Source organism: Ranitomeya variabilis, chromosome 8 (assembly GCF_051348905.1).
Source record: "Ranitomeya variabilis isolate aRanVar5 chromosome 8, aRanVar5.hap1, whole genome shotgun sequence".
Lineage (NCBI taxonomy): Eukaryota > Metazoa > Chordata > Amphibia > Anura > Dendrobatidae > Ranitomeya > Ranitomeya variabilis.
The window spans coordinates 68,155,217-68,168,358 of NC_135239.1; the positions used below are offsets into that span (position 1 = coordinate 68,155,217).

The 13,142-nt window shown below is 46.3% G+C and overlaps 1 protein-coding gene across 1 annotated transcript in view; it reads right to left on the bottom strand.

Moving 5' to 3' along the window:
- Positions 1-13,142, bottom strand: part of RGS5 (regulator of G protein signaling 5) — a 122,143-nt gene that overhangs the window by 64,652 nt on the left and 44,349 nt on the right. The window lies entirely within an intron of this gene.

Consider the following 13,142-nt stretch of genomic DNA (forward strand, 5'->3'; position numbering starts at 1 on the left):
AAGTATTGCAGCTCAAAAAGACCCTCATCACCAGAGGTGTATCTAGCCTTTTCTGCACCCGGGGCAAAGGATCAGTTTGGCGCCCCCCCCAAAAAAAACCTCCCCCATTTGAACCTTAACTCTATTGAAACTGTATGACCAAGCCAAGGTACATTCCTGAATCCCCATAATGTTAAAATAGATACCAATAAAAGTAAAATTAATTGAGACATCAGTAGGGTAAGTGTTTTTGAATATCCGTATTGAATCAGGAGCCCCATATAATCCTGCATAAAGGTTAATAATGGCCCCATAAGATGCTCCATAGACACATTTGCCCAATATAGTGCTGCAGAAATGTTGATTATGGCCCCATAAGATGCTCCATACAGACACTTGCCCCATTATAGTACTGCACAAATGTTATGGCCCCATAAGATGCTCTATACAGACACTTACCCCGTTATAGTGCTGCACAAATGTTATGGCCCTATAAGATGATCTATACAGATACTTGCCCCATATAATGCTGCACAAACGTTATGGCCTCATAAGATGCCCCATACAGACACTTGCCCCATATAGTGCTGCACAAACGTTATGGCCCCATAAGATGCTCCATAAATATATTTGCCCCATATAGTGCTGCACAATCGTTATGGCCCCATAAGATGCTCCATACAGACACTTGCCCCATTTGCTGTTGCTGCAATAAAAAAAAAAATCACATACTCACCTCTCCGTCGCTCAGGCCCCCGGCACTTTCAATATTCACCTGCTCCTCGTTCCAGCCGCCGCTCCATCTTCAGCACTGACGATCAGGCAGAGGGCGCGCACTAACTACGTCACTGCGCCCTCTGACCTCAGCGTCACTGCTGAAGAAGGAGCGGCGGCTGGAACGAGGATCAGGTGAATATCGAGCTGCGCTCCCCTCCCCGTTATACTCACCTGCTCCTGGCGCGGTGCAGTCCCTGCTTCCTCGGCGCCGGCAGCTTCTTCCTGTTCACCGTTACCGCTCTTTACATTAATGAATATGCGGCTCCACCCCTATGGGAGGTGGAGCCGCATATTCATTACTGTAATGAGTGGTACCATGTGACCGCTCAGTACAGGACGAGGAGCCTCCTTGGACCGCCGCATCATCAGGCAGCTCACTGGCACCCCCCTGTCGGCTGCGCCCGGGGCACATGCCCCGGCTGCCCCCCCTGGATACGCCACTGCTCATCACTACTTCACCCAATCCTTACTTTTGCAGTCTATGGCAGACGACAATGATCAATGTGCTGTCGGCCTTTTTTTTTTTTTTTTATTTGAATGTGATGACAACTTTCATGGGTTTGTCAAACAGGAAGGCAGGAGAATGTACATTCTCTTTAGTAATTTTAGGCACAATTCCGATTTGTTTGTCTTTTAAATATGGTTTGTTTTAAAAAGTAAAGGTTCTTTAACATGGGACAATTTTCAGTTAGACAATCGTTCGGAAGAATAATCATTTCCAATCAATGAGCTATGTACATTTGTAATCATTGCTGCGATCGGCCTTTGATTGCATCTCTTATGTGAGCCTAAAAATTATCTTTGTCAGTCACACATCTTCCCCAATTATGCTGCTAACAAAATGCAAATGTAACGAGATGGACATACTGCCCACCTCCCCATTTAAGAAAACATGTATTGTTGTAGTATGCACTGACAAGGAAAAGGGTAACAAGGTTTTGAACTTTTGACTTTCAGGCTCCATATCTCACCATCCACTACAACTGAATGTAAGACTACCATCATTTTATAAACAATTATCTTGGCTATCTCATACATAAATTTGACTTTCAACTATATAGCATATGATTAGTTATGTAATTATACAGATTCTTGTCAGGTGACTGCATTGTTACTGTTTTGCTCCTGGTGGTGGAAAGATCTTTTTCTTCCTGTATACTACAAATTACAACCTGCTCTGACATTCCCCAATAGCTCAGTGAATTATTAGCTTGATTTCCAAGTTCGAATCCAGGCATAGTCATGAAGAAGATATCCCAAGAAAAGAGAAACAGCATTATCCAGCTCATCGATAGGGGTCTCTCAGATAAGAAAATTGCCAAACTGCATCATGTGAGAGCCAAGACAGATGGAAAAACACGAAATGAAGTTCGGCCATCCATTCAAAAGCCAAGAGGTGGACGTCCAGGTAAAACATTGGAGTCAATAAGTCGGCTCATAACAAAGTCTATCAGTTATGGCGTGACAAACCTCCAGTGGAGGTGGCTCGTATGCTTCATAAGGGCTCATTTCCACTTGCGAGGAAAATGGACGAGTGCAATCCGATAAAAAATCAGATTGCACTCGGACCAATGTTATTCAATAGGTGTCTTTTCATTTGCGAATTTTTTCTCAGCCGAAATCGGACTGAGAAAAAAATCGCAGCATGCTGCGTATTGCTGCGATTCTCAGACGAGACTCGCCAATGCAAGTCAATGGGTGCAAGAAAAAAAACGCATGGAATACGGACCATCCATATTCCGTCCATTTTTTACGGATACCTTACCAATCTGTGGCATAGAACACTGTAAATGGTCCTGTAAATGACTGTATAAAAATAGTTGCAGAGAAAAAAAACGGATTGCATACGGATGTGATACGGATGGTGCGATTAAAAAAATCGCATTGCACTCGCATAACACTTGCATGACAATCGCATACGTTACATCCATTTTTTCAGTCCAGATTACATACCGTTTTTTCTCTCGCAAGTGGAAATGAGCCCTAATAGTGAGATTACAGATGTCCATCCAAGCAATGTGAGATGCATGTTACACAAATCTGCAACGGTGGCCCAAAAAAGGTGAAGAAGCCTCGACTTCAATATCGTCATAAGAAGTGTTTGCTCGACTTTGCAAAACAGTACAAAAAGTGGACAGCAGAAGATTGGAAACGTGTGATTTAGAGTGATAAAACAAAAGTAAAAAGACTAGGCTCTGATGGGTGCAAATGGTTCTGAAAGAAACAAGGGAAAAAGGGGCTAATGGATCGAGAAATTGAAGGAACCGTCAAGTTCAGAGGAGGAAGCCTGTTGACTGTTGATATGGGGTTTTACCTCCAAAGGAGTTGGATACTTGACCAGGATCGATGGTGACCTCAATGCTGAGCTATATGTAAGTATCCTGCAAGATGAGTTACTTCGTACACTCGAGTACTATGGATATGAAAAGGCCGACAGTGTTCCAGCAGGATAACGACCCAAATAATACGTAGAGATTGGCAAGAAATGGTTCGATCACAATGAGGTAGAGGTGCTGGATTGGCCTCCACATTCCTTAGACCGCAACCCAATCGAACACTTGTTGGTAGAGTTGAAGAAAAAACTGTGTACAAACCCAAGTGAGTCGACCAGTGTGCACCAGCTTTTAGAACGTGTAGAAGAGACCTGGGATCAGATTTCAGTCGAGACATGCATGAATCTAATCAAGAGCATGTTCGGAAGGATTCAGGCAGTGCCCAAAGCGAAAGGTGGATTTACAAAATAACAAAATAATACAAATTCATATTCAGATTTTTAGAAGCAAAACAGTAACAATGCAGTGGCATGACAAGAATCTGCATAACTAATCATATGCAAAATAGTTGCAAGTCTAATTTATGTATGAAATAATTAAGAAAAGTGTCTATAAAATGATGGTCGTCTCAGGTTCAAAGTAGTATTGGATGGTGCGATATGGAGCCTGAAAGTCAAAAGTTGAAAAAAATTGTTACCCTTTTGCTCATCAGTGTATAATGTGAGTTGTGATATACGATATTAGTGACGGTGTTGTAGTTTGCCCCACATTAGGAAGAGTTATGGTTAGTGTTTGGAACTAGCCCAGAGTAGGGGGCTAAGGTGAGACAGTTTCCTGTCATGACGTCAGAAAGGGCCTAGAGTGCATGAGAAGCAAACCTAAGGTCTGTAAACAAGCAGTTCTGCATGATGTGGGTGTCCCAAAGTAAGGGTAGATGAAGACCAGTAGCGGATTATGATGAGGTCAATCTGGGCGATAGTCCAGGGCCCTGACTGGCGTATAGGCCCGGTGGGCAGAGGGGGCCCGCATCAGGCCCCATCTCATCTGCTCACTGGGCCCCCCTTACAGGCGCTGTGGCAGTAAGGCTATTGACGTGTGGGTGCGGGCCCGCACGTCAATAGTTAACAGCCGCCAGCCATTCAGAGGCTGGCAGCTGACGTGTGACGCAGCGCGTACTTCGCGAGTGCGCGCTTCACCTGAGAGGAGGGTGGAAGCTTCACCCGCCGGCCGCCGCAGGAGCGCGGCTAGGTAAGTAAGAACTCGTGGTTTTTTTTTGTTTTGTTTGTTTGTTATTTTTTGAGAGCAGCAATCCCGGGGCAGAATGCTGGACACGCTGGGGGCAGAAATGCTGGGCACGCTGGGGCAATATGCTGGAGACACTGGGGCAGATTGCTGGACACACTGGGGGCAATATGCTGGACACACTGGGGGCAATATGCTGGAGACACTGGGGCAGACTGCTGGACACACTGGGGCAATATGCTGGACACACTGTGGGCAATATGCTGGACACACTGGGGGCAATATGATGGACACACTGGGGGCAATATGCTGGGCACACTGGGGGCAATATGCTGGACACACTGTGGGCAATATGCTGGACACACTGGGGGCAATATGCTGTACACACTGGGGGCAATATGCTGGACACACTGGGTCAGATTGCTGGAGACACTGTGGGCAATATGCTGGAGACACTGTGAGCAATATGCTGGAGACGCTGAGGGCAATATGCTGGACACACTGGGGGCAATATGCTGGACACACTGGGGCAGAATGCTGAACACACTGGGGCAGAATGCTGTTGACACTGGGGCAGATTGCTGGACACACTGGGGCAATATGCTGGACACACTGGGGGCAGGATGCTGGACACACTGGGGCAGAATGCTGGACACACTGGGGGCAATATGCTGGACACACTGGGGGCAGGATGCTGGAGACACTGGGGCAGATTGCTGGACACACTGGGGGCAATATGCTGGAGACACTGGGGCAGTTGCTGGACACACTGGGGCAATATGCTGGACACACTGGGGGCAATATGCTGGACACGCTGGGGGCAATATGCTGGACACATTGGGGCAGAATGCTGGACACACTGGGGGCAATATGCTGGACACACTGGGGCAGAATGCTGGACACACTGGGGGCAGGATGCTGGAGACACTGGGGCAGATAGCTGGACACACTGGGGGCAATATGCTGGAGACACTGGGGCAGATTGCTAGACACACTGGGGGCAATATGCTGGACACGCTGGGGGCAATATGCTGGACACTGGGGCAGAATGCTGGACACACTGGGGGCAATATGCTGGAGACACTGGGGCAGATTGCTGGACACACTGGGGCAATATGCTGGACACACTGGGGGCAATATGCTGGTCACACTGGAGGCAGGATGCTGGACACATTGGGGCAGAGATGCTGGACACTGGAGGCAGAAATGCTGGACACACTGGGGGCAGAGATGCTGGACACTGGGGGCAGAGATGCTGGACACACTGGGGGCAGGACTGGAGACAGATGGGGCAGGATTGGAGACACGGGGCAGAATGAAAGACATGGGGAAGGATTGGAGACAGATCTTGCAGGATCATGGGGCAGGATGGATACGATGGAAACTGATGGGGCAGGATGGGGAGATCATATGGGGCAGGATGGGGAGATCATATGGGGCAGAATGGATACTCATGAGGGCAGGATGGGAGAACATATGGCTGGAGCCAGGAATGAGATACACAGGGCCAGGATGGGGGATATTATTATTACCATAGGGGCTAATTAAGGGATATTATTATTGCATTGATATATTTATTTTATTTTTTGAGGACACTGTTTTAAATGGGGGCGGTCCTGTTACTGTGCAGAGTGACACTACGTCGCCTCTTTTTCTTCATGTGGTGTAATGTAGAAATTGGGAAAAATTAAGTAATGTGTTCTACAAGCGGAGCTTGAGATAACTGTGTTATTTCCTGCAGAGACGAGCCCTGGCTGAATGAAGTGATGGCGGTCTGTGCTGGATGAAAGATGAAGGACTTCACTTAGAGACGTCACTGGTGAGACAGTGTTACCTATACACTGACACTATACACTGTATACTATATACTGAACTGAAGGGTAAATTGACTAGATCAATGGATGTTTGACAGGTTATAGTTTCACACAGCAACTATTTTTCCGTAATAATCTGGTTCAGGTATATGATGACCGAGTCACATGACCCCGTCACATGACCGGGGGGCCCACAGTGTCTGAACAGCCCGGGGCCCTGGCTACCCTTAATCCACCCCTGACCAAGACAGTGTTTGGCATGATCTCAAGTAAAGAGAGGGAGGAAAAGAGAGACGTTACTGAAGAACAGAGTGATGCACTGGTGACGGGTCTTGGGACAGGACACCTAGCATTTCGGCCCCTGAGTTTATAACTCAGAAACCTAATGGGTCAGGATGAGACAGAAATAGTGAGACAAAGAGGTTCCCAGGGCGTGAGTTCCAAGGCATCAGTAGCAGAAAAGCTAAGTTCGGCCATATTGACAAACTAACTCCCTTGAGGGGAAAGAAGATGCGGATCAGCAAATTGAGAATAGGATTCTCATAAACTGGACTGTGGTATTGTGCTGGGTTTTGGTGAAGGGGGTTAAAATGGTAGAGATATAGACCAAGTGAGTTAAGAGAAAGGAATTGTGACTGTGTGTGAAAATACTCTGTATTGTGAAGGAAACATTTACCAAGCTGTCTACTCGCTATCTACTGTACATTGTCATGATCTCAATGGCAAGAGAACATAGCATAAGCATATATAGGAACTAGCTCTTGGAAGATGGGAACTGAGCTGACCATGAACTAAACCTAACGCACAACTAGCAGTGGCCGGGTAGCATGCCTACGTTGATTCTAGATGCCCAGCCCAGCCGGAGGACTAAATAAAGCTAGCAGAGGAAAAAATTAGTCCTAGCTCACCTCTAGAGAAATACCCCGAAAGGAGACAGAGGCCCCCCACATGTATTGGCGGTGAGTTGAGATGAAATAACAAACGTAGTATGAAAATAGGTTTAGCAAATTTGAGGTCCACTTACTACATAGCAGAAGACAGAAAGGACACTTTCATGGTCAGCTGAAAACCCTATCAAAAACACCATCCAGAAATTACTTTAAAACTCTGGCATTAACTCATAACACCAGAGTGGCAATTCCCGTTCACAAGAGCTTTCCAGACACAGTAACGAAACTACAGCTGTGAACTGGAACAAAATGCAAAAACAAACATGGACAAGAGTCCAACTTATCTAGTAGTTGTCTAGGAGCAGGAACAAGCACAGAGAGGCTTCTGATAACATTGTTGACCGGCAAGCAACTAACAGAGCAGCAAGGTTATATAGCGACTCCCACATCTTGATGGGAACAGGTGAACAGAGAAGATGAAGACACCAGTTCAATTCCACCAGTAGCCACCGGGGGAGCCCAGAATCCAAATTCACAACAGTACCCCCCCCTCAAGGAGGGGGCACCGAACCCTCACCAGAACCACCAGGGCGATCAGGATGGGCCCTATGAAAGGCACGAACCAGATCGGAGGCATGAACATCAGATGCATTCACCCAAGAATTATCCTCCTGGCCGTATCCCTTCCACTTGACCAGATACTGGAGTCTCCGTCTGGAAACACGAGAGTCCAAGATTTTCTCCACAACGTACTCCAACTCACCCTCAACCAACACCGGAGCAGGAGGCTCAACGGAAGGCACAACCGGTACCTCATACCTGCGCAATAATGACCGATGAAAAACGTTATGAATAGAAAAGGATGCAGGGAGGTCCAAACGGAAGGAAACAGGGTTAAGAATCTCCAATATCTTATACGGGCCGATAAACCGAGGCTTAAACTTAGGAGAAGAGACCCTCATAGGGACAAAACGAGAAGACAACCACACCAAATCCCCAACAGAAAGCCGAGGACCAACACGACGGTGGCGGTTGGCAAAAAGCTGAGTCTTCTCCTGGGACAACCTCAAATTGTCCACCACCTGCCCCCAGATCTGATGCAATCTCTCCACCACAGCATCCACTCCAGGACAATCCGAAGATTCCACCTGACCAGAGGAAAATCGAGGATGAAACCCCGAATTACAGAAAAACGGGGACACCAAAGTGGCAGAGCTGGCCCGATTATTGAGAGCGAACTCCGCCAATGGCAAAAAAGCAACCCAATCATCCTGGTCAGCAGACACAAAACACCTCAGATATGTCTCCAGGGTCTGATTAATCCGCTCGGTCTGGCCATTCGTCTGAGGATGGAAAGCGGACGAAAAAGATAAATCTATGCCCATCCTAGCACAGAATGCCCGCCAAAATCTAGACACGAATTGGGTCCCTCTGTCAGAAACGATATTCTCAGGAATACCATGCAAACGAACAACATTTTGAAAAAACAGAGGAACCAACTCGGAAGAAGAAGGTAACTTGGGCAGAGGAACCAAATGGACCATCTTAGAAAAACGGTCACACACCACCCAGATGACAGACATCTTCTGAGAAACAGGCAGATCTGAAATAAAATCCATCGAGATGTGCGTCCAAGGCCTCTTAGGAATAGGCAAGGGCAACAATAATCCACTAGCCCGAGAACAACAAGGCTTGGCCCGAGCACAAACGTCACAAGACTGCACAAAGCCTCGCACATCTCGTGACAGGGAAGGCCACCAGAAGGACCTTGCCACCAAATCCCTGGTACCAAAAATGCCAGGATGACCTGCCAACGCAGAAGAATGAACCTCAGAGATGACTCTACTGGTCCAATCATCAGGAACAAACAGTTTATCAGGTGGGCAACGATCAGGTCTCTCCGCCTGAAACTCCTGCAAGGCCCGCCGCAGGTCTGGAGAAACGGCTGACAATACCACTCCATCCTTAAGGATACCTGTGGGCTCAGAGTTACCAGGCGAGTCAGGCTCAAAACTCCTAGAAAGGGCATCCGCCTTAACATTCTTAGAACCCGGTAGGTATGACACCACAAAATTAAACCGAGAGAAAAATAATGACCAGCGCGCCTGTCTAGGATTCAGGCGCCTGGCGGTCTCAAGATAAATCAAATTTTTGTGGTCAGTCAATACCACCACCTGATGTCTGGCCCCCTCAAGCCAATGGCGCCACTCCTCAAAAGCCCACTTCATGGCCAAAAGCTCCCGATTCCCAACATCATAATTCCGCTCAGCGGGCGAAAATTTACGGGAAAAGAAGGCACAAGGCCTCATCACGGAGCAGTCAGAACTTTTCTGCGACAACACTGCCCCAGCTCCGATCTCAGAAGCGTCGACCTCAACCTGAAAAGGTAGAGCAACATCAGGCTGACGCAACACAGGGGCAGAGGAAAAACGGCGCTTAAGCTCCCGAAAGGCCTCCACAGCATCAGGGGACCAATCAGCAACATCAGCACCCTTCTTAGTCAAATCGGTCAATGGCTTAGCAATATCCGAAAAACCGGCAATAAATCGACGATAAAAGTTAGCAAAGCCCAAAAATTTCTGAAGACTCTTAAGAGAAGAGGGCTGCGTCCAATCACAAATAGCTTGAACCTTGACAGGATCCATTTCAATGGAAGAGGGGGAAAAATATATCCCAAAAAGGAAATCCTCTGTACCCCAAAAACACACTTAGAACCCTTCACACACAAAGAATTAGACCGCAAAACCTGAAAAACCCTCCTGACTTGCTGGACATGAGAGTCCCAGTCATCCGAAAAAATCAGAATATCATCCAGATACACAATCATAAATTTATCCAAATAATCGCGAAAAATATCATGCATAAAGGACTGGAAAACTGACGGAGCATTAGAAAGACCAAAAGGCATCACTAAATACTCAAAGTGGCCCTCGGGCGTATTAAATGCGGTTTTCCACTCATCCCCCTGCCTGATTCGCACCAAATTATACGCCCCACGAAGGTCAATCTTAGAGAACCACTTGGCCCCCTTTATGCGAGCAAACAAATCAGTCAGCAACGGCAATGGGTATTGATATTTAACAGTGATTTTATTCAAAAGCCGATAATCAATACATGGTCTCAAAGAGCCGTCTTTTTTTGACACAAAGAAAAAACCGGCTCCTAAGGGAGATGACGATGGACGAATATGTCCCTTTTCCAAGGACTCCTTTATATATTCTCGCATAGCAGCATGTTCAGGCACAGACAGATTAAATAAACGACCCTTTGGGTATTTACTACCCGGGATTAAATCTATGGCACAATCGCACTCTCGGTGCGGAGGTAACGAACCAAGCTTGGATTCTTCAAAGACGTCACGATAGTCAGACAGGAACTCAGGAATTTCAGAGGGAATGGATGATGAAATGGAAACCACAGGTACATCCCCATGAGCCCCCTTACATCCCCAGCTCAACACAGACATAGCTCTCCAGTCGAGGACTGGGTTGTGAGATTGCAGCCAAGGCAATCCTAGCACCAAATCATCATGTAGATTATACAGCACCAGAAAGCGAATAATCTCCTGGTGATCCGGATTAATACGCATAGTTACTTGTGTCCAGTATTGTGGTTTATTATTAGCCAATGGGGTGGAGTCAATCCCCTTCAGAGGAATAGGAGTCTCCAAAGGCTCTAAATCATACCCACAGCGTTTGGCAAAGGACCAATCCATAAGACTCAAAGCGGCGCCAGAGTCGACATAGGCGTCCGTGGTAATAGATGACAAAGAGCAAATCAGGGTCACAGATAGAATAAATTTAGACGGTAAGGTGCAAATGGAAACAGATTTACCAAGCTTTTTAGTGCGCTTAGAGCATGCTGATATAACATGAGTAGAATCACCACAATAGAAACACAACCCATTTTTCCGTCTAAAATTCTGCCGCTCGCTTCGGGACAGAATTCTATCACACTGCATACTCTCTGGCGACTTCTCAGTGGACACCGCCAGATGGTGCACTGGTTTGCGCTCCCGCAAACGCCTATCGATCTGAATAGCCATTGTCATGGACTCATTCAGACCCGCAGGCACAGGGAACCCCACCATAACATCCTTAATGGCATCAGAGAGACCCTCTCTGAAAGTCGCCGCCAGGGCGCACTCATTCCACTGAGTAAGCACAGACCATTTACGGAATCTTTGGCAGTAAATTTCCGCTTCATCTTGCCCCTGAGATAGGGACATCAAAGTTTTTTCTGCCTGAAGCTCCAAATGAGGTTCGTCATAAAGCAACCCCAAGGCCAGAAAAAACGCATCCACATTGAGCAACGCAGGATCCCCTGGTGTCAATGAAAAAGCCCAGTCTTGAGGGTCGCCCCGGAGCAAGGAAATCACAATCCTGACCTGCTGTGCAGGGTCTCCGGCAGAGCGAGATTTCAGAGACAAAAATAATTTGCAATTATTTCGAAAATTCTGAAACCCGGATCTATTCCCCGAGAAAAATTCCGGCAAAGGAATTCTCGGCTCAGATACAGGTGCATGACAAACAAAATCTTGCAAATTTTGTACCTTCGTGGCGAGATTATTCAAACCTGCAGTTACACTCTGAAGATCCATTACAAACAGGTGGACACAGAGCCATTCAAGGGTTAAGAGGAGGTAAGAAGCAGCTAGACAGCAATTAAGGGCTAGGCAGCAAAACTCTGGGGGGAAAAAAAAAAAAAAATTTCCCTTCAACACTTCTTTTTCTCCTGCTTCAGCCCAAACAATTAACACTTTGTTGGCCGGTCAAACTGTCATGATCTCAATGGCAAGAGAACATAGCATAAGCATATATAGGAACTAGCTCTTGGAAGATGGGAACTGAGCTGACCATGAACTAAACCTAACGCACAACTAGCAGTGGCCGGGTAGCATGCCTACGTTGATTCTAGATGCCCAGCCCAGCCGGAGGACTAAATAAAGCTAGCAGAGGAAAAAATTAGTCCTAGCTCACCTCTAGAGAAATACCCCGAAAGGAGACAGAGGCCCCCCACATGTATTGGCGGTGAGTTGAGATGAAATAACAAATGTAGTATGAAAATAGGTTTAGCAAATTTGAGGTCCACTTACTACATAGCAGAAGACAGAAAGGACACTTTCATGGTCAGCTGAAAACCCTATCAAAAACACCATCCAGAAATTACTTTAAAACTCTGGCATTAACTCATAACACCAGAGTGGCAATTCCCGTTCACAAGAGCTTTCCAGACACAGTAACGAAACTACAGCTGTGAACTGGAACAAAATGCAAAAACAAACATGGACAAGAGTCCAACTTATCTAGTAGTTGTCTAGGAGCAGGAACAAGCACAGAGAGGCTTCTGATAACATTGTTGACCGGCAAGCAACTAACAGAGCAGCAAGGTTATATAGCGACTCCCACATCTTGATGGGAACAGGTGAACAGAGAAGATGAAGACACCAGTTCAATTCCACCAGTAGCCACCGGGGGAGCCCAGAATCCAAATTCACAACAGTACATAATCCACACCAAGATATCGTTCAGTAAAAGGTTTATTTTTGACTGGTGGTCAAATTGAACAGTTCAACATATGGTCCTGGCCAACACAAGTAATTGGTAACATGCAACCTACAAGGGCATAGTGCCTCCATAGCACCACACACCCAGCTATACCTCCACTTTCATGCAACATGCTAGGGCATAAAAGACGAGTACCGTGCCTACAGCTACTACCCAGCACCAAATTGCACAAACTGTATTTGGTAACAAACAATCATATTAATGATCACTCATCTAAATACAGTTTGCAACTGCTTGGGTAAAAGGGTCTTTGAATTAGAACGGCCATGTTCTCATTATGGCACATCATTTGCGGGGGTAGATCAGTATTTAATATGACAGAGACATTATGACTAATAATATGTTACACAGAAGACATTTCTGAGCTATTGCAGGCCTTTTACCATTAGACTTGCTAATTGGTGTGAAACACTGAATAGTTGGAAGTGCAGCAGATTTTTCGTTATTTAGTCATCTTATTAATACCTAATGAAACATATGTGTAGTTTTACTACTAGCTAAACCAACATGAAACAAATCATATCGGGATTTTGGAAGGCCCCTTTTAAACCTTTCCAGGAATCCAAACCAGGACAGGGTTATCTGAGAATAGGAGACAAG